This window comes from Amblyraja radiata, chromosome 32, assembly GCF_010909765.2.
Source record: "Amblyraja radiata isolate CabotCenter1 chromosome 32, sAmbRad1.1.pri, whole genome shotgun sequence".
Lineage (NCBI taxonomy): Eukaryota > Metazoa > Chordata > Chondrichthyes > Rajiformes > Rajidae > Amblyraja > Amblyraja radiata.
The window spans coordinates 775,559-795,651 of record NC_045987.1 but is presented as its reverse complement, the minus strand read 5'-3'; the positions used below and the strand labels follow the sequence as shown (position 1 = coordinate 795,651).

Genomic DNA, 20,093 nt, shown 5'->3' with positions numbered 1-20,093 from the left:
AGTAACTCTACCGCTGTGCCACTGTGCTGTAAGGCAGCAACTCTACCGCTGTGCCACTGTGCTGTAAGGCAGTAACTCTACCGCTGTGCCACTGTGCTGTAAGGCAGCAACTCTACCGCTGTGCCACTGTGCTGTAAGGCAGTAACTCTACCGCTGTGCCACTGCGCTGTAAGGCAGCAACTCTACCACTGTGCCACTGCGCTGTAAGGCAGCAACTCTACCGCTGTGCCACTGTGCTGTAAGGCAGTAACTCTACCGCTGTGCCACTGTGCTGTAAGGCAGCAACTCTACCGCTGTGCCACTGTGCTGTAAGGCAGCAACTCTACCTCTGTGCCACTGCGCTGTAAGGCAGTAACTCTACCGCTGTGCCACTGCGCTGTAAGGCAGCAACTCTACCGCTGTGCTGTAAGGCAGTAACTCTACCACTGTGCTGTAAGGCAGTAACTCTACCACTGTGCCACTGTGCTGTAAGGCAGAAACTCTACCGCTGTGCCACTGTGCTGTAAGGCAGCAACTCTACCGCTGTGCCACTGTGCTGTAAGGCAGTAACTCTACCACTGTGTTGTAAGGCAGTAACTCTACCACTGCGCCACTGTGCTGTAAGGCAGTAACTCTACCGCTGTGCCACTGTGCTGTAAGGCAGCAACTCTACTGCTGTGCCACTGTGCTGTAAGGCAGCAACTCTACCTCTGTGCCACTGCGCTGTAAGGCAGTAACTCTACCGCTGTGCCACTGTGCTGTAAGGCAGCAACTCTACCGCTGTGCTGTAAGGCAGTAACTCTACCACTGTGCTGCAAGGCAGTAACTCTACCACTGTGCCACTGTGCTGTAAGGCAGCAACTCTACCGCTGTGCCACTGTGCTGTAAGGCAGCAACTCTACCGCTGTGCCACTGTGCTGTAAGGCAGTAACTCTACCACTGTGTTGTAAGGCAGTAACTCTACCACTGCGCCACTGTGCTGTAAGGCAGTAACTCTACCGCTGTGCCACTGTGCTGTAAGGCAGCAACTCTACCGCTGTGCCACTGTGCTGTAAGGCAGCAACTCTACCGCTGTGCCACTGTGCTGTAAGGCAGCAACTCTACCTCTGTGCCACTGCGCTGTAAGGCAGTAACTCTACCGCTGTGCCACTGCGCTGTAAGGCAGCAACTCTACCGCTGTGCTGTAAGGCAGTAACTCTACCACTGTGCTGTAAGGCAGTAACTCTACCACTGTGCCACTGTGCTGTAAGGCAGCAACTCTACCGCTGTGCCACTGTGCTGTAAGGCAGCAACTCTACCGCTGTGCCACTGTGCTGTAAGGCAGTAACTCTACCACTGTGTTGTAAGGCAGTAACTCTACCACTGCGCCACTGTGCTGTAAGGCAGTAACTCTACCGCTGTGCCACTGTGCTGTAAGGCAGCAACTCTACCGCTGTGCCACTGTGCTGTAAGGCAGCAACTCTACCTCTGTGCCACTGCGCTGTAAGGCAGTAACTCTACCGCTGTGCCACTGCGCTGTAAGGCAGCAACTCTACCGCTGTGCTGTAAGGCAGTAACTCTACCACTGTGTTGTAAGGCAGTAACTCTACCACTGCGCCACTGTGCTGTAAGGCAGTAACTCTACCGCTGTGCCACTGTGCTGTAAGGCAGCAACTCTACCGCTGTGCCACTGTGCTGTAAGGCAGCAACTCTACCGCTGTGCCACTGTGCTGTAAGGCAGTAACTCTACCACTGTGTTGTAAGGCAGTAACTCTACCACTGCGCCACTGTGCTGTAAGGCAGTAACTCTACCACTGTGCTGTAAGGCAGTAACTCTACCACTGCGCTATAAAGCAGCAACTCTACCGCTACGCCACTGTGTTGTGAGGCAGCAACTCTACCGCTGCGCCACTATGCCGCCCTTCAGGGGACTGTGACAGGTGGCACTCACGCCACCAACGTCCCCTAAACCATGTTCCACTTCATCTGGAGATTCAAAATGGATCATGACTGTAGGGATGTGATGTACAGATGTCCAGGGAAGGGGCAGACAGACACGTTCCCAACAAAACCACCTTCATGATGTGTAGCTTGAGTCGCAAACACCAAGTGTTTTTATGTGGCTGGCTTCACTGGTGGCAGGAAGAACCCTCCCTCCCTGTCAGACCCTTCACACACAGCTGGACACTCAATCTGGGATCTTATTGAAACATAAGATTGTTTAGGGTTTGGACACTCTAGAGACAGGAAACATGTTCCCGATGTTGGGGAGTCCAGAACCAGGGGCCACAGTTTTAGAATAAGGGGTAAGCAATTTAGAACAGAGACGAGGAGATACTTTTTCTCAGAGAGTTGTGAGTCTGTGGAATTCTCTGCCTCAGAGGGTGGTGGAGGCTGGTTCTCTGAATACTTTCAAGAGAGAGCTAGATAGGGCTCTTAAAGATAGTGGAGTCAGGGGATATGGGGAGAAGGGAGGAACGGGGTACTGATTGGGGATGATCAGCCATGATCACATTGAATGGCGGTGCTGGCTCGAAGGGCCGAATGGTCTACTCCTGCACCTACTGTCTATTGTCACACAGAGGAACCCACATGGTCAAGTGGAAAACATACAAACTCCATACAGACAGCACCCATAGTCAGAGACCCGGCTCTCTGGCGCTGTGAGGCAGTAGCTCTACCGCTGCACCACTGTGCTGCCCCCAAGATCTGAAAAGAAACGTAGTGGTCTTTGTCAAGGTTCTCCTTAGCGGCTGCATAAGGCAGGACTCTACTGGCTGTTCTGAGAGACACATTTAGAGGTAGGCATTGGCTGGTGCTGCGAGATCAGTAATCTGGTGTACAGGCACTTGGGTCTCCCCGAGACTTGTTGGTCTTTCATTGGAAGGATGTGTCTGCAAGTGAATGCTGCCAACATGCACATTGTAGGGACACACTGAAGCTCAGTGCAGCCACGGCAAAGACTTTGTGGGGAAAGGACTACAAGATCCTCCTCCCACCAAGGGGCTGGGCCCTGTGCATCAGCTTCTCAAACCCGTCACTAATATATAAGGATGAAACTTTAGCAACGTTGACAGATCATAAACAGAAATTAGATCTTTCTCATCCTTTGGTGCCAAAACTCTTTTGTTGAAACACCAATTAATCCTTGATGTCATTATATTCCACAATATCAGGCTAGCATTTTGGTTTAAGCATGCAATTTCCAAAATTATTGATATTGTAAACAGTTTACTGACCAAGCATTTTTTTTTTTGCATGATTTTATTTTATTTTGCTCAAGAAACATCTCCGATTAGAAATGGAGACTGCAGTGAATTACTTGAATATGAACATTTTATTTTTGTCAATTTATTTGTAATTCTAAAATATGAAGGTCTTTTTAAGTAATTGAAAATATCTGACATTAAAGCAGAAATAACCCCAAACCGAACCAACAATAAAATGTAAAAAAATTCAAGCTCTAGTGCAGCACTGTCATTGGAGGCAGAAGGCCATGATAAACAGAGGTCAGAGGCTTGGGACTACAATCCAAGATGACATTCCAGTGCAGTACCGAGGGACTCCTGCGATGCTAGGCAGGGGTGAAGGACCAAGTGACCCGCACTAATAGAAGGACTGTCTGTCAGTTAAGATGAGACAAAGGCTTCTTCTGCCTTTTCTGTTTGATGTGAGGAAATTCCACTCTGCTGTTGTACAAAATAAGGCAAGCTGCCACTGGATAGAGTGGACGTGAAGAGGGTGTTTCCACTAGTGGGAGAATCTAGGACTGGAGGCCACGGCCTCAGGATAATGGTGTGTACCATTAGGAAGGAGATGAGGAGGAATTTCTTCATTCAGAGGGTGGTGAATCTGTGGAATTCATTGCCCCAGACAGCTGTGGAGACCAAGTCAATGGATATTGTAAGGCAGAGATTGACAGATTCTTGATTAGTCAGGGGTTATGGGAAGAAGGCAGGAGAATGGGACCGAATGGCTTAATTCTGCTGAAACAGCAACGATGACAAGAAAGGGGTCACCCAGAGACCTGGCCGATAATCATCATAAAACTAACTATAGCAAAATATGTTCTTGTCATTATCACATTGCTGAATCAGATGGAGATGGCAGTCTCATTCTGTGCAACTGTTACATGTCAGAAGTCCTTAATTTGGCACACAGCCTATGTCACCTTGAACTTGACTCTATAAATGCAGCTACTTCCTCCAAACCCTGACAACATTTGGCAAGTAAAAGGCTTATTACTTCAAGGTACAAAGGGAGCTGTGTAACTTGAGCAGAAAGTCAGCAGGATCAGGTTGAACAGTTGGAGATGTCCCACTTGCACACACCAAGGGCAGGCACTCAGGTATTGGTCACCACAGACCTGAAGTTAAGTCCATTGGTTTCAGAATTATTTACATTGTGTGCGCGCGTGTGGGTTGGTCTGGCTTTATCTGCTATCTGTTCTCAAAATTACAGAAACATATTCACTTACAACACAGGATGTTATTTGGCCCATCGAGTCCATGCTGGCCCTCTGCTCAATCCCATTCCCCCACTATGTCTCCTTGAACTATTGTGCAAACCACACCCTCCTCCCAATGGCCTGTGAGCACATGAACCACTCTTCATGCCGGGCAGCTCCATCTGCTGCCTGGTCCAAGTGACAGTGTGGGCAGAACATTACCAACAGTTCACCTGCCCCCAACATCTCTAATGGTGGCACCTTCACCACCTGCACCAGGAGCCAAGGCGGGTTTTAGAAGTTTCTCAGCATCTGGCAGCAGAAAAGCCTATTAATCCCTGCTTCCCACTGAGCCGGGCTGGCGAGCCCAATGATTGTGCCACCTGGAATCCACAGTCTTGAGCCCGCAGATCAGCTGGAACTTCAGTGTAGTCACAGAATGTGTCTTCATTGCCACATTTGGCACAAAGTGCTGGAGTAACTCGACGGCTCAGGCAGTGTCTCTGGAGAGAAGGAATGTGTGACGCTTCAGGTTGAGACCCTTCTTCGGACCAGCCATTGAACTTTGTACAGTGTGATTGATCCCGCCTATCCATGTGGGATTACCGAGCACAGGGGAATACAGTGGGCGACTGTGTCAGACATGCGTCGCACCCCCTGCACCTGGATCACCCACTCCAACACTTGGACCTGTAGGCAGTGAGGTCCATGCACGGTGTCTCATCAAAGCGGGCCGTAGAGCCCTGGAGTGGACATTGTTGACAAGACAGATACATGGGCACAGCGCGGCTCCAGCCCCGGGTGGGTGCGGTGATCCTCAACGTTAAACCCAGGGGAGCGGCGACGTGTCCATCCAACCTGTAGCAGTAACGTCGTGGATCAAAGGTAGACCGTCACAAGCAGGAAATCACAGAGCAACTACTCGGATCAGTGTGTGGGACTGGGCCCCCGCTGGCGGCGGGATAGTATGGGAGAGAGGAGAGCTCCGCTCCGGCTGTTCGTGCGGCCACTCTCTCGGCGCCCTCTCCGCTCTGCTATCCCACCCGCACCCCGGCCGGAGTTTGCAGCGGGCGGTTCCCGCTCAGGAGATGAGGCAAAGGCGGCAACAAGCACAGTAACCGCCCCGCCGGCAACACGGACACGGCCGCCCGGCTTCCTCCTCCTCGCTGCTGCCGTTCCCCGGCCCCGGCCCGCCCGCCGTCGACCGGTAGATGGACCCGTACGGGTTGGCGAGCACCGGCCGTGTCCTGTCCGCCGCCCCGTTCTGTTGCACCGGGCCCGTTCCTGCTCCCAGTGGGAACTTCTTCAACTCTCCGGGAGGCCCGGGCCCGGACTCGGGATCCGGCTCAAAGCCCTGGTTGGCAAAGTAAGGCTTGACCGAGATGTTATTGCCCGAGTAGGGGTTCTCCAAGCTCATCGTTCCGGCCGCTTCACGCTCGTCTCTCTCCCGGGGAAGCGTCTAGTCGCTGCCCACAGACATGTCGGTGATCGCAGCTTCTCTGGCCCCCGAGCCCAGTCTCTGCCTCTCCGTTGCTGTGTTATTGTCTGACAACAGCCTGGAGCTTCTCCACGTCCTGTCTGTCCGCCCGCCGCGATGCACGAACTATTTCCAGGTGCGATGTAAACGCCGAGGACTGCCGGCACACCCAGTGCTGCTTGCCGCAACCCTCCCCTTTAATCCGCCCACAAACGCACACCTGGCCTGGCTGCACAGAGTGCAGGCAGCGCCGACGGAGGCGGTATCAGGGCCACGTCTGCCTGTTGGAATGATGCGTGTGTGTGTGTGGGGAGAGGGGGACAGAGGGAGGGAGCGATGGATTGAAGTGGGAGGGGTAGTTTGTGCAACATAAACACCGGCCCACACCTATGACGCATGTGGCCTGTTCCCTTGGTGTGAGTTAGGCACAAAATGCTGGAGAAACTCAGCGGGTGAGGCAGCATCTGTGGAGAGAAGGAATGGGTGACGTTTCCCTTCTGGTCTCGACCCGAAACGTCACCCATTCCTTCTCTCCCCAGATGCTGCCTGTCTCGTTGAGTTACTCCAGCACTCTGTGAAACATCACCTATCCATGATGTTCTCCACAGATGCTGCCTGACCCGCTGAGTTACTCCAGCACTCTGTGAAACATCACCTATCCATGATGTTCTCCACAGATGCTGCCTGACCCACTGAGTTACTCCAGCACTCGGTGTCTATCTCCAAGGTATTCCTTTGGCATTGAGACGTTGGTTTTCCCTGTGCAACACCACTGCCGTGTTACAACGCTGGGATTTATTGGGGCTTGTCCTGAGATGTTGCCTTCCCCACGCCAAGGCATCTGCTGGGATTTAATGTCCTTCATGTCGGGTATCAGAAGGCTGTGGATGCCAAGTCAATGGATATTTTTAAGGCAGAGATAGATAGATTCTTGATTAGTACGGGTGTCAGGGGTTACAGGGAGAAGGCAGGAGAATGGGATTGGGAGCAAGAGATAGATCAGCCATGATTGAATGGCAGAGTAGACTTTGTGGGCCGAATGGCCTTATTCTGCTCCTGGAACTTATGAGCATGAAGTCTTATAGGATTAGTGTGAATGGGTCATTGATGGTTGGCGTGGACTCAGTGGGCCAAAGGGCCTGTTTCCGTGCTGTATTTCTCTATTGCTTTATAAGAAAACTATTAACTCAGTTCCTTACTGATTTGTCAGCATCCTGGTCATTGTAACATATTCAGTATGGATGTTTGCCAATTTGAGCCATATAATTAGACCAAAGCTATTCAAGTCATGTCAGGGAGCATTTCTCACTGAGTCCAATGCAAATCTGGAACTCGGACCTGGTAAATCACGCGGCCACGGATCAATGGAAATTTTCAGACTAAGATTGATTTCTTATTGTTAAGCAAGGAGTTGATGTTTACTGAACCTCAGTGGGTGGGTGGAGGTAGATGCAAATAACCTTTCATAAATGTCACAAACAAGCTGCAGCTTGTGCTCCCAATCTGAACTGATTCCAAAGGAGAAAAGCCATCGAGATAAAAAAAGCCCTCCCCCCACCCCTAAAAATACCAAAGGACTAACCCGCCACCCCCTTCTCGCCCCCTCTCCCACCTCTCTCCCCACCCCGTCCCACCCCTCTCCCCCCGCCCCTCTCCCCACCCCTCCCACCCCTCTCCCCACCTCGTCCCACCCCTCTCCCCACCTCTCTCCCCACCCCTTCCACCCCTCTCCCCACCCCTCTCCCACCCCACTCCCCACCCCTCTCCCCGCCCCGCTCCTCACCCCTCTTCCCACTCCCCACCCCGTATGTTTGTTGTTTGACATTACAACTAAGCATTTCTCTATTTCGGGTAGCAGATCAGTGAACAACCGAGGTACTTAAAATGGGTTAAATTCAAACGATGAAAACCAAATACTGTAACTGCCGATGTTTGGAAATGTAAAGTAACGGCAGTAAAAGCGTGGAACCTGCCGCCAGCATGTCGGCAGCAGCTCTGGAAAATTCCAATGATTCATGATCCTCTCTTTCCTTCTCACTGTCTGCATTTTGTATCTTGCTTACGGCTGAGGTGAGGTCTGCTGACTGGTTTTACCGCCTTGTAGGCAAAATAAAGCATTTCACTGCAGCTAGGTACATGTGACTAAAGTATCATTGAATCATTATTTCTGAAGCAATATTCCTCTAGATAACCCCACTGGGAGAAATATCCTCTTAGCATTTACCTTGTCAAGCCCCCTCCAAATCATACATGTTTGCATCTTACGAGACGTTTGTTAACTTCAGATTAGTTAAGTAACCAAATACAGTTCTATGGTGAACCTGTCTTTCTATATTGTTCAACCAAGATTCCGTTTACCTTTAGTGCCATAACTAGACTAAGTGGCACCCATTGGGTCCCAGTCACATGGGAGGCCTGGTCCCTCCCAACGCAACCCATTCCCCAACGCAATATTCCACCACTCACCTGTTCCCCCAACGCAACCCGTTCCCCGAAAGCAATGTTCCACCACTCTGGGGAGGGGGTGTTGGGGAGGGTGTGTGTGGGGGAGGGGAGGTGTGGGGGAGGGGGGATGTGCGGGGGGAGGGGGGGAGGGGGAACCTTCAAAACCTTCATAACTTTTGTACTATTTCACCGATCGAAACAAAACTTATTACACTTGCAGCAGAGGAGAATGGTAAGTAAGGTGGCGAAAAATCGTGGCGCTGTGGGGGATCGTTTTTGCGCAAATTTAATTACAACGCAGACAGGAAGTGGTCAAGATGAGAGCTTTAGTAATATAATATAGATAACCATAACCACAGCTATCTGATGGGCAGCAAGGCACACCTGGTAAAGTGTAGTACCTGTACTCAAAATGTGTAGAAAAGAACTGCAGATGCTGGTTTAATCTGGATCGGGACAGGCAACATCCTCTGGAGAGAAGGAATGGGTGACATTTCGGGTTGAGACCCTTCAAACTGAAGAAGGGTCTCAACCCGAATGTCACCCATTCCTTCTCGCCAGAGATGCCTGTCTTGTTGAGTTGCTCCAACATTTTGTGTCTTATCAAAGTGTGGTACTGATTGAGACTTGTTCTGTTTCACTTTAACACTTGCTAGGGCAGGGCCCAGCCCAGGCTGAAATGTCCTGCGTCTGGGTGTGGCTTGTATTTAGTCATCTTGTTGGCAAGGGTACAGCAGCAGATTAGGGTTGTCATGGTGCTGATAAATATCAAGGGTTATTGGTGAGGAGGAGGCGGCCAATCAAGGTATTGTAAGGAGAATGCTAAACCGGTTTGTAATAGATATAAATGAGTGCTTCACAATTTTTTTAACTAACATTGAAAGCATTTGAATGAAGGTTTTATCACAATAGGTGCAGGAGTAGGCCATTTGGCCCTTCGAGCCATCAATATGTGGAATATGCAGGTCGACCTGAGGAAAGGTTGGACAGGTGAGCCATGTATCATCCAAGATGGCGCCAAATCCGGGCGACTATTTGTGTGCTAGCCACACAAGCAGATCTACAGTCACATATTACACATGTTTCAATCTCTTCTCCCATTGCACTTAACGTTATTCCCTCATCATGCATCTGTACACTGTAAATGGCTCGATTGTAATCATGTATTGTCTTTCCGCTGACTGGTTAGCACGCAACAAAAGCTTTTCCCTGTACCTTGGTACACGTGACAATAAACTAGACTGAACTGAACTTGGAATTTATAAGCTTGTGATGTGTCTTGAATTGAGGTGTTTTGATTAGGTGGATGTGAAGAAGATGTTTCGTCTTGGAGAATCTAAATCCAGGGGTCATTGCTGACAAACGGTTTCAGTTAGAGAGGATGCAATGTTTTTTTTCTCTCAGAAGGCCGTGAGTCTTTGAACTAGAAACATAGAAACAAAGAAAATAGGTGCAGGAGTAGGCCATTCGGCCCTTCGGACCAGCACCGCCATGCAATATGATCTTGGCTGATCATTCAAAATCAGTACCCTGTTCCTGCTTTTTCTTCATACCCCTTGATTCCTTTAGCCCTAAGAGCTAATTATAACTCTCTCTTGAAAACATCCAGTGAATTGGCCTCCTCTGCCTTCTGTGGCAGAGAATTCCACAGATTCACAACTCTCTGGGTGAAGAAGTGTTTCCTCGTCTCAGTCCTAAATGCCCGACCCCTTATTCTTAAACTGTGACCCCTGGTTCTGGACTCCCCCAACATGGGGAACATTTTTCCTGCATCTAGCCTGTCCAATTATTTAAAACTTTTATATGTTTCTATAAGATCCCCTCTCGTCCCTCTAAATTCCATTGAATATAAGCCCAGTCAACCCATTCTTTCATCATATGTCAGTCCCGCCATCCCAGGAACTAGCCTGGTGAACCTACGCTGTACTCCCTCAATAGCAATAATGTCCTTCCTCAAATTATCGGGAACATTTTTCCTGCATCTAGCCTGTCCAATCCTTTAAAAATGTTATATGTTTCTATAAGATACCCTCTCATCCTTCTAAATTCCAGTGAATACCAGCCCAGTCGACCCATTCTTTCATCATATGTCAGTCCCACCATCCCGGGAATTAACCATGTGAACCTACGTTGCACTCCCTCAATAGTAATAATGACCTTCTTCAAATTATAAGACCAAAACTGCACACAATACTCCAGGTGCGGTCTCAATAGAGCCCTGTACAACTGCAGTAGGACCTCCTTGCTCCTAAACTCAAATCCTCTCGCCAATGAAGGCCAATATGCCATTAGCTTTCTTCACTGCCTGCTGTACCTGCATGCCTACTTTCAGTGACTGATGTACAAGCACACCCAGGTCTCATTGCACCTCCCCTTTTCCTATAATAATCTGCCTTCCTGTTCTTGCCCCCAAAGTGGATAACCTCACATTTATCCACATTATGCTGCATCTGCCATGAATCTGCCCACTCACCCAACCTATCCAAGTCACCATGCAGCCTCATAGCATCCTCCTCGCAGCTCACACTGCCACCCAGCTTTGTGTCATCCGCAAACTTGAAGATGACTCGCTTCCTCAAAGAACAGTGGAAGCGTGGCCTATGAATATTTTTAAGGTGTGGTCGGTGGATTCTTGATGGGCAAGAGTACTGTGGATAGATGGGATTGCAGAGTTGAGATAGTAATCAGATCGACCACAATCTTATAGAATAGTGGAGTGGCGAAGAGGTGTTGAGTGTTGCCAATTGATAGGTTTGTTTGTATGCGTGTTGTGTTAATAGCTGAATATGACAGTTCTCCCTGAGCTCTGGCCGGGCCCTGTCTCTGTCTTGCCTCCCACCCAGGCCTGTCGCGAGTCCCCCTCGTATGCTGTAGAGACTGTGTAATGATGACCAAGATGCAGCACAGATCACCACTGTATGTACTGTGCCCTGGCAGACATGCCTTTGACTCCCCTCTCACCTTGCTCACAGTTACCTGAACATCCAGTGTTTACTGCAAACAAAGTAATAGCCTTCTTTACAAAAGGGTGGTTTACCAAGATAAACAAATAAATGTCTTCTGTTTAAGATGAGGTAATCGTATTCATTTGAATAATACCAGAGGGTGACTGACGCCTGTTTGGTGGTGAGTAGTCGCCCACAGAGTCGTACCTTTTTCTGGTCACCACTGGATTTTCAACATGTTGAAGATTTTCAGCAACCTGCTGCGACTATGACGGGTGCTGGCAAGTCACCGAAAAAATTGGGTAAATGGGATAGGCCCTCTACTGCAGACGTTGAAGGAGTGGGGCCGCCTCAGAAAGTACAGCCGGCTCGGTCTGATCTTGTACAGGGTCCCAGCGTTCCAGGACCAGTCCAGTTTACTGTCCAGGCACACTCCAAGGTATTTGTACTTCCTGGTAAACTGCACATTCACACCATTGATGGAGACAGGGGACAGGGGTGTTCCTCTCCTCCTAAAGTCCACCACCAACTCCTTAATCTTGTCTGCGTTGAGCTTCAAATTCAGCCCACACCACTTAACAAAGTTCTTGGATGTGAGCTGTAGGGGGAGCTGAACCGTGGGATGGTCTCCCCCTCTGCTGTAAATTTTCTTTGATTTCAATGTATCTATTTCTCATCTGTTGACCTGTCCTTTAGCCAACCCTGCCACCACCACAATTAATCTGAAGTAGGGTGCTGGCCCAAAACGTCACCTGTCCATGTTCTCCAGAGAGTCTCCTGATCCGCTGACTTACTCCAGCACTTTTGTGTTTTTTCCCCCGTAAAGCAGCATCTGCAGTTCCTTGTTTCTCCATTTAAGGAGTTGTTACCTTCCTCATCAGACTTCAGAATCAACATCACGGGCCATACCTTTCCATTTATTTATTCAGTCTCATTTATCCACACATGTCCTTTGCGCCAAAGATCTTACTCATCTACTCTGCACCAACATTTGCATTTTCAATGAGTGGAATTTGTTCAGCCACTAATTCCTCACTTCCTAGAACTCTCTCCTGGTAGCCTTCCACCTTATTCCCACCCTTAATACTTTCTAAATCTTGCACTAGATCTTTCTCTTCAGTTGCTCTTTCAGTTCATATCAAACTCTGCGGTATCTGTCTGTCACACTTTAAGGAATCATTTTATTTCCTATAGATTTGAGTTTCATATACATATTATTTTCTGGCTCTACGCCTGGTGTGTATATTAAATATGACAGTGTTTGACATTGAACAATGTCATACAACACTCTGAAATGACTAAGCACTTTAATGTAAGGTGTGTCATGTGTAATCCTCAGGTATTTACCTCTCCAAGGCTAATGTTCAGAGAGCTAGAAATCTACGTGCAGCATTGTGTTAAAATATGGGCACCAACTGGTTTAGGACTAAATGCTATCAGATACTGGCAGGAGATGACATGGGTTCATTTTGTGAGGAGCATGGGAACAGAGACCAAGCACAGGCTCGGCAATCGTTTTGCTGAACGCATCCGCTCAGTCCGCCTAAACCTACCTGATCTCCTGGTTGCTAAATATTTTAACTCCCCCTCCCATTCCCACGCTGACCTTCCTGTCCTGGGCCTCCTCCACTGTCAGAGTGAGACCCAGCGCAAATTGGAGGAGCAGCACCTCATATTTCACTTGGGCATCTTACACCCCAGCGGTATGAACATTGACTTATCGAACTTAAAGTAACCCTTGCTTTCCCTCTCTCTCCATCCCTCTCTCTTCCCAGTTCTTCGATCAGTCTGATCATGATGCTTCAGGTGTGGTGTCGATAAAGCCATACCAAAACCATTTACAATAAAGGTCAACATACCATTTGACTTCTTCAGAACAAGGTGCACGCTCCATCTGAACCAACACACTGAGATATTTCTGTGCCCCCACATTTACTAGTTTATCACCATTTAAAACAGGCAGTTTTACAATACCTTCTACCAAAGTAAATACCCTTACATTTACAACATCAGACTTCCTGCTCCCATGCTGCTCAGATGATTAACCTGTCAAAAGTCCCTTTGCAAGCTCTCAAGTCCTTGTGACATCTCATTTTCCCACCTGCATCGCTGCCAAATATGAAGATGTGATATTTTCTATGCAAATCATTATGCTGTGAGTAGTTGAGCAAGTTCCCCATCCCTATCAATTTTCAGAGCACAATGCTAATGCATGTACATGTCTGAAGAAGGGTCTCGACCCGAAACGTCACCTATTCCTTCGCTCCATAGATGCTGCCTCACCCGCTGAGTTTCTCCAGCATTTTTGTCTACCTACGATTTTTCCAGCATCTGCAGTACTTTCTTAAACATGCATGTACTTTCTCTGCATTTCAAATGCAAGCAATCAGGTACAAGCACTTTTGCTTCTTTTAATCCTCTTCATTTCTCCCTCACTTTGTCTCCAGTGACTAGGTGTTTTAAGTTCATCATTCTTATTAGATTTCTGGTTTTCCATTATGTTTGCTCAGCTTATAAATGTTTCTGCAGTGAAGACACACAATGTTATTGGTTTAACGTATCTGCCATTTACTGATTCCGCATCAAGATTTCTCGTTGCTGAAGTTCAGCGACAGACATTTAATTCTATTCCCCTCTTCCTTTCTCAAGGCATAGTCACTCCTTTAACTGAGCTGCCCTTTTCTTGTATATTGTCTTCATTGTTTCCTCATCCCTTGCTGCTTAAACAGCTTCTGCAAATCCGCAAGTTTGCCAATCTTCTTGAAAATACGTTAAGGCCCTTCCTTCAATCCTATTATATACTGGCTGATACTGATGCACTTTGAATTATATTGATCTGATATTAAAACATTAACCAACTGCTTTATATCTTGTATTGGAATAGGTACCAGGTATTGATCCAATGCTGGAAGTTTTGTGACTGCTATTAGTGTGCTTACAAGTATGTACATCACTGGCTATTTATCTGCAACTCGAATATATACTGACTTCTAGTTATCTTTTTCTAGAATATAAACTGACTGCTATTGATCATCTCATGTAATATACCCTGACTTTATTGATCTGATACTGGTATATGCACAGATGTTTATCTTATATTAGAATACACAGTGGTTGCTACTGACCTGAACAGTTAACTAATAGAAGGGAGTGAACAACCTTTTGTTACATTTACCTGTCCTCAGTCCATCATGCAGTGGCTAGAGTGGACGCAGAGAATTACCTGAGACCAGGAATTATTCACTCAAATAACTTCATGCAATAGCCACCTGCCAGACTGACCTTGGATATTATTTGTATGAAAAAATGTAAGGAATTGTAATTTTATAATAGAACAAGTGGATATGATTCCATCAATCTTTGGAATCATCTTCATTTTAATTGGGTTGTGAATGAGACAGTGAAGTGAATGTACAATGTCACACTGCAGAAATGAAACCTAGCTGTCAGATTGCAAGTAAATCATCCTCCCAATGACTGTTTATAATACAACCTTTGATAATCACGGGATACTAACGCAGCAGTGAAGATTTCCACTCGACCATTTATGCAAAAACCTGTCTGACGAGATGTTTCCTGTGATCGCAGTGGAAAGAATGTGCATTGTTTATATCCTGTCTTGCTGCGTGCCACGAGAGGGCCTTGCTTTGCCCAACCTCCGTGACTGTGCTCCTAACCGCGAGCCAAGTGAGAAACTGGCCCTGCTCATAATTCATAAATGGTAGGAGCAGAATTAGGCCATTCGGCCCATCAAGTCTACTCCACCATTCATTCATGGCTGATCTATCTCTCCCTTCTAACCCCATTCTCCTGCCTTCTCCCCATAACCCCCGACACCCGTACTAATCAACAATGTATCCATCTCTGCCTCTGCTCATTGCTCTTGAAGAGAAGGCTCTCTGCTGGCTTACCAGGATGAGAACACCATCCTTCCTGTGTGTGTGTGCGTGAGTGTGTGCGTGAGTATGTGGGTGAATGTGTGCATGAGTATGTGGGTGAGGGTGTGTGCGTGAGTGTGGGCGTGTGTTGGTGTGTGTGCGTGTGTTGGTGTATGTGCATGTGTGTGTCGGTGTGTGTGTGGTGTGCGTGTGTTGGTGTGTGCGTGTGTTGGTGTATGAGCACGTGTTGGTGTGTGTGTGCGTGTGGGTGTGTGTTGTGGGTGTGCGTGTGTTGGTGTGTGTGTGTGTGTGTGCGTGTGTTGGTGTGTGCGTGTGTGGGTGTGCGTGTGTTGGTGTGTGCGTGTGTTGGTGTGTGTGCGTGTTGTGTGTGTGTGTTGGTGTGTGTGTGTGCGTGTTTTGGCGTGTGCGTATGTTGGTGCACATGTGAGTGTGTTGGTGTGTGTGTGCGTGTTGGTGTGTGTGTGCGTGTGTTGGTGTGTGCGTGTTGGTGTGTGCGTGTGTGTTGGTATGTGTGTTTGCGTATGTTGGTGTGTGTGTGCGTGTGTTGGTGTGTGCGTGTTGGTGTGTGTGTGCGTGTGTGTTGGTGTATGTGTGCGCGTGTGTTGGTGTGTGTGTGCGCGTGTGTTGGTGTGTGTGTGCGTATGTTGGTGTGTGTGCGCGCGTGTGTTGGTGTGTGTCTGCGTATGTTGGTGTGTGCGTGCGTGTGTTGGTGTATGCGTGTTGGTGTGTGTGTGAGTGTGTTGGTGTGCGTGTTGGTGTGTGTGCGTGTGTTGGTGTGTGTGTGTGTGCATGTGTTGGTGTGTGTGTGCGTGTGTTGGTGTGTGTGTGCGTGTGTTGGTGTGTGTGTGTGTGCATGTGTTGGTGTGTGTGTGCGTGTGTTGGTGTGTGTGTGCGTGTGTTGGTGTGTGTGTGCGTGTGTTGGTGTGTGTGCGCGTGTGTGTATGTGTGTGTGTTGGTGTGTGTATGTGTGCGTGTGTTGGTGTGTGTGTGTGTGTGTGTTGGTGTGTGTGTGTGTGTGTGTGTGCGTGTTGGTGTGTGTGCATATGTTGGTGTGTGTGTGTGTGTGTGTGTGAGTTGTTTGTGTGTGTTTGTTGTGTTTGTTTGTGTGTTGTTTGGTGTTGTTGTTTTGTTGTGTTGTGTGTGTATTTTGTTTGTTTTGTTGTTGTGTGTGTGGTGTGTGTGTGTGTGTGGTGTGTGTGTGTGGTGTGCCTGTGTGGTGTGTATGTGTGTGGGGTGTGTGGAATGAGTGTGTGGTGTGTGTGTGGTGTGTGTGAGTGGGTGTGTGTGGTGTGTGTGTGTGCGTGTTGGTGTGTGTGCATATGTTGGTGTGTGTGTTGGTGTGTGTGTGTGCGTGTTGGTGTGTGTGCATATGTTGGTGTGTGTGTTGGTGTGTGTGTGTGTGTGTGTGTTGGTGTGTGTGTGCGTGCACGTGTAACAAGTCAAGTACATTTCCACTGACTGGTTAGCAAGCAACAAAGGCTTTTCATTGTACATCGGTACACATGACAATAAACTAAAGTGAAACTGCTTGGCAGTGATCAGAGTAAGGCTCCAGCCCCACATTGTACACATTGTACACTCTCTGTGCAGACAGACAACAAAATCAGACAGACAGCAATGTTGTCCAGGGAGGGAGAGGTCCCAAGGTTCACAGAGAGAGACCATGAATGAATTCAATGCCTGAGGGGAGATGTGGCAGAGGTGGTGGGCAGAGTGTGGGCAATAAGCCTGTAACGGCAAGAGAAGGCTGGAATTCTCGTCTACAGAAGCGACACTCCAAGGTGCATGGAGTAATGCAGAATGAAGAATCTTTATAAAGTTCTGATAAACTATCATGACCTTTCAAGATATGTGAATTCAGCAACACTCTTACTTATTCATAACACCCATGCATACACCCCTCTCACAGCACGCATTGCACCCCTCACCCCTCAGCCCACTCCTAAACACGTACGCACTAACACATAACACCCTACATGCCCACAACACAACACACCCCACAACAACAAAACCCACAATGCAGAATAAGTTTCCATTTCAAGATTGTTTGCAGTTGATATAAATTTGGATCAATTGCCGCTCCACTTTGATATGGTCAATAAGAGCAGAACAAAGGATGTAAGTTGGCAGATACAGTTTGAGAAGTTTTATTAACAAGTACAATAACATATTAACAAATCACCAGTCATTCCTCACTGATGCTTCAACTGTTCAATGTAAAAACCATCTCACACTGAGTACAGCCTGGGTGAATCGACATGATCAGTGGTAGATTCTATGACTCAGTGAGTCTGTGGTCTGCCAAGAATATAATTAGCTACTGACATGAAATAAAGTTGTGACTTTAACTACCAAGTAAAGAAACTGAAGTTGGTAGGTTCAGACAACATCTTTGATGAACATGGATAGGTCACCAGAGGGTGGTTAATTTATGGAATTCACTGCCCCAGGGAGCAGTGGAAGCAGAAACTTTAAATATATTTAAGACTAAAATAGATGGTTTTTTAGCTGCCAAGGGGATAAGGGGCTACGGGGAGAGGGCAGGGATATGGACCTAGGTATGGTTAGTATAGTAAGACCTGAGTGATCTCCTGGACAAGTGTCGATCGCCTGGATTGGGGTCGGAGAGGAATTTCCCGGATTTTTTTCCCGAATTGGACCTGGGTTTTTATCCGGTTTTTTGCCTCTCCCAGGAGATCACGAGGTTTTTGGGGTGGAGAGGGGTGATAGCGGTATAAAGGGGAGGGTAGTGTCTTGTGTTCTGTGTCTTGTGTCTACTGTTTGTGGGTAAGTGTGTCTGTTTAGTGTTCAGCCATGAGCGAATGGCGGTGCGGGCTCGACGGACCTGGTGGTCTACTCTCGCACCTACTTTCTATGTTTCTATGTTTCTATGTCATGTTTTGGATCCATGTTCTCCAGAGATGCTGCCTGACCCGCTGAGTTACTCCTGCACTTTGTGCTTTTTTTTGGTAAATCAGCATCTGCAGTTTCATTGTTTCTACTTGTTAAGTCATCAGATGTTCTGATGATTGGGAGAAAATTAAATTTCTTACATACAGTATGTGACACGGAACAGTACAGTTGATGAGGCTCTATCTTCTCTAGTCCTAATGAGCAGCTCTGATGCTGGTGTAAAGTTCACCCAGAGGTGGCAGAGAGAGAATCATCTGCTCGGTGCTAAGACAGTTGAATGTTGATGGTTATAGTCTTTGCCACGGCCACAGCCCCCACCCACCAAGATCCCCGTAAATACAACACCTCTCTCCAACAAATGTCCCACCATAACACTGGTAATCCAGCAAGCATTCTGAAATATCGCTGGTAGTGGTTGGTCTACTGCTCCCTCTCCCATACCACTGAAGAACATTGTCATTTGCCAAAGATAGACTCAAAATGCTGTAGCAACTCCGCGGGACAGGCAGCATGCCTGGAGAGAAGGAATGGGTGACGTTTCGGGTCGAGACCCTTCTGGGAAAGGGATATAGACGGTGATGGGGAGAGATATACTGTAGAATGAAATATGCAAAAAAGTAACGATGATAAAGGCCATTGTTAACTGTTTGCTTGGTGAGAACGAGAATCTGGGTACGACGGGCGGGGGAGGGATGGAGAGAGGGAATGTAGGGGTGTTTGAAGTTAGAGAAATCAGTATTGATACAACTGGGGTGTAAGCTGCCCAAACGAAATGTGAGATGCTCCAATTTACATTTAGCTTCACTCTGACAATGGAGGAGGCCTAGGACAAAAAGTTCTGTGTGGGAATGGGAGGGGGAATGAAAGTGTTTGGCAACCGGGAGATCAGGTAGATCCAGGCGGACTGAGCGAAGGTGTTCAACAAAACAATCATCCACTCTGCGTTTGGTCTCGCCGGTGTATAAGAGTCCACATCATGAACAGCAGATACCGTAGATGAGGTTGGAGGAGGTGCAAGTGAACCTGAAAGGACTGTCGGGGTCCCTGGACAGAGTCGAGGGGGGAGGTACAGGGACGGGTGTTGCATCTCCTGTGGTACCTGGGGAGGTGGTGGTTTGGGTGGGAAGAGACAAGTTAACCAGGAAGTTATGGAGGGAACGGTCTCTGCTGAAGGCGGGAAGGGGTGGATGCCACAATCAGTTACTGAAACATACTGTGTATCAGTTGCACAGTTTGTTCATTTACCTTGTTTTCTCTCCTGCTCTTTGAAAACTGTCCCTTCATGTCCGAGTGAATTAACATTTGCTTTCACTGCTCCTTGCAGCACTCATGGGACTCTTTCAAGCTCATTTTGAATTTAAGATTCTAATGTTCACAAATTCTCAGTAAACATTAATGTGTTAGGAAATTTTGAGAGTAAAACATTTCAGACAGTCTTAACTTCTAAGGCGCCTCGGAACAAATATAGTTTCATTTCATAATTGCCTATGAAGTGAAAGAGTGTGTGGCAGGAGAAAGCAATGAGCATTGATAGAGGAGAATGGAGGGGTTAAGTGTGAAGTATATAGAGGTGACCTGGCTGACTAGGAGGGTGTGAAGTGCTGGGGAGAATAGCTGCTGCTGCTGCTGCTGTGTGTTGCAGTATCACCACCGAGCCACTGTGACTCAGGAAGGAAATGGCACTAGCAGCATCCTCTGCTTTCTCAGCATTGATTGCACCACGGCAGGAGCTGTTTGAAGGTTAGACAGATGAATGAAGAAGGCAAGCCACAGAGGTTATCTTCAGTTGCAGAGCCAGCCTGTGCTGGAGGACTGGGGCCTGGAGCCATCACACTGTGCTGAAGGAGAGAAACGTGAGCTTGCTGCAACACTGCGGTGCTGCTGCAGATAACACTGCCATCCGAGGTAAACAGGAGGCTGCAAGAGGCAGAGGGGGAGCGAGAAAACACACTGCAGGGCAGGCACTGCCCTTACTGACAACACCAAGACACACACTGCCGGGGAGAGGA

General features: G+C 47.9%; 2 protein-coding genes across 2 annotated transcripts in view; both read left to right on the top strand.

Moving 5' to 3' along the window:
• The window catches only part of LOC116991008, a 75,207-nt gene that overhangs the window by 19,101 nt on the left and 36,013 nt on the right, over positions 1–20,093 (top strand). The gene's annotated exons all lie outside the window — the stretch shown is intronic.
• rnf208 (ring finger protein 208) overlaps positions 19,749–20,093 on the top strand; it is a 2,467-nt gene continuing 2,122 nt past the window's right edge. The window contains exon 1 of the mRNA XM_033049266.1: positions 19,749–20,093. This exon is cut by the window's right edge and continues 2,122 nt beyond it. The gene's annotated coding sequence lies outside the window, so the exon portion shown is untranslated.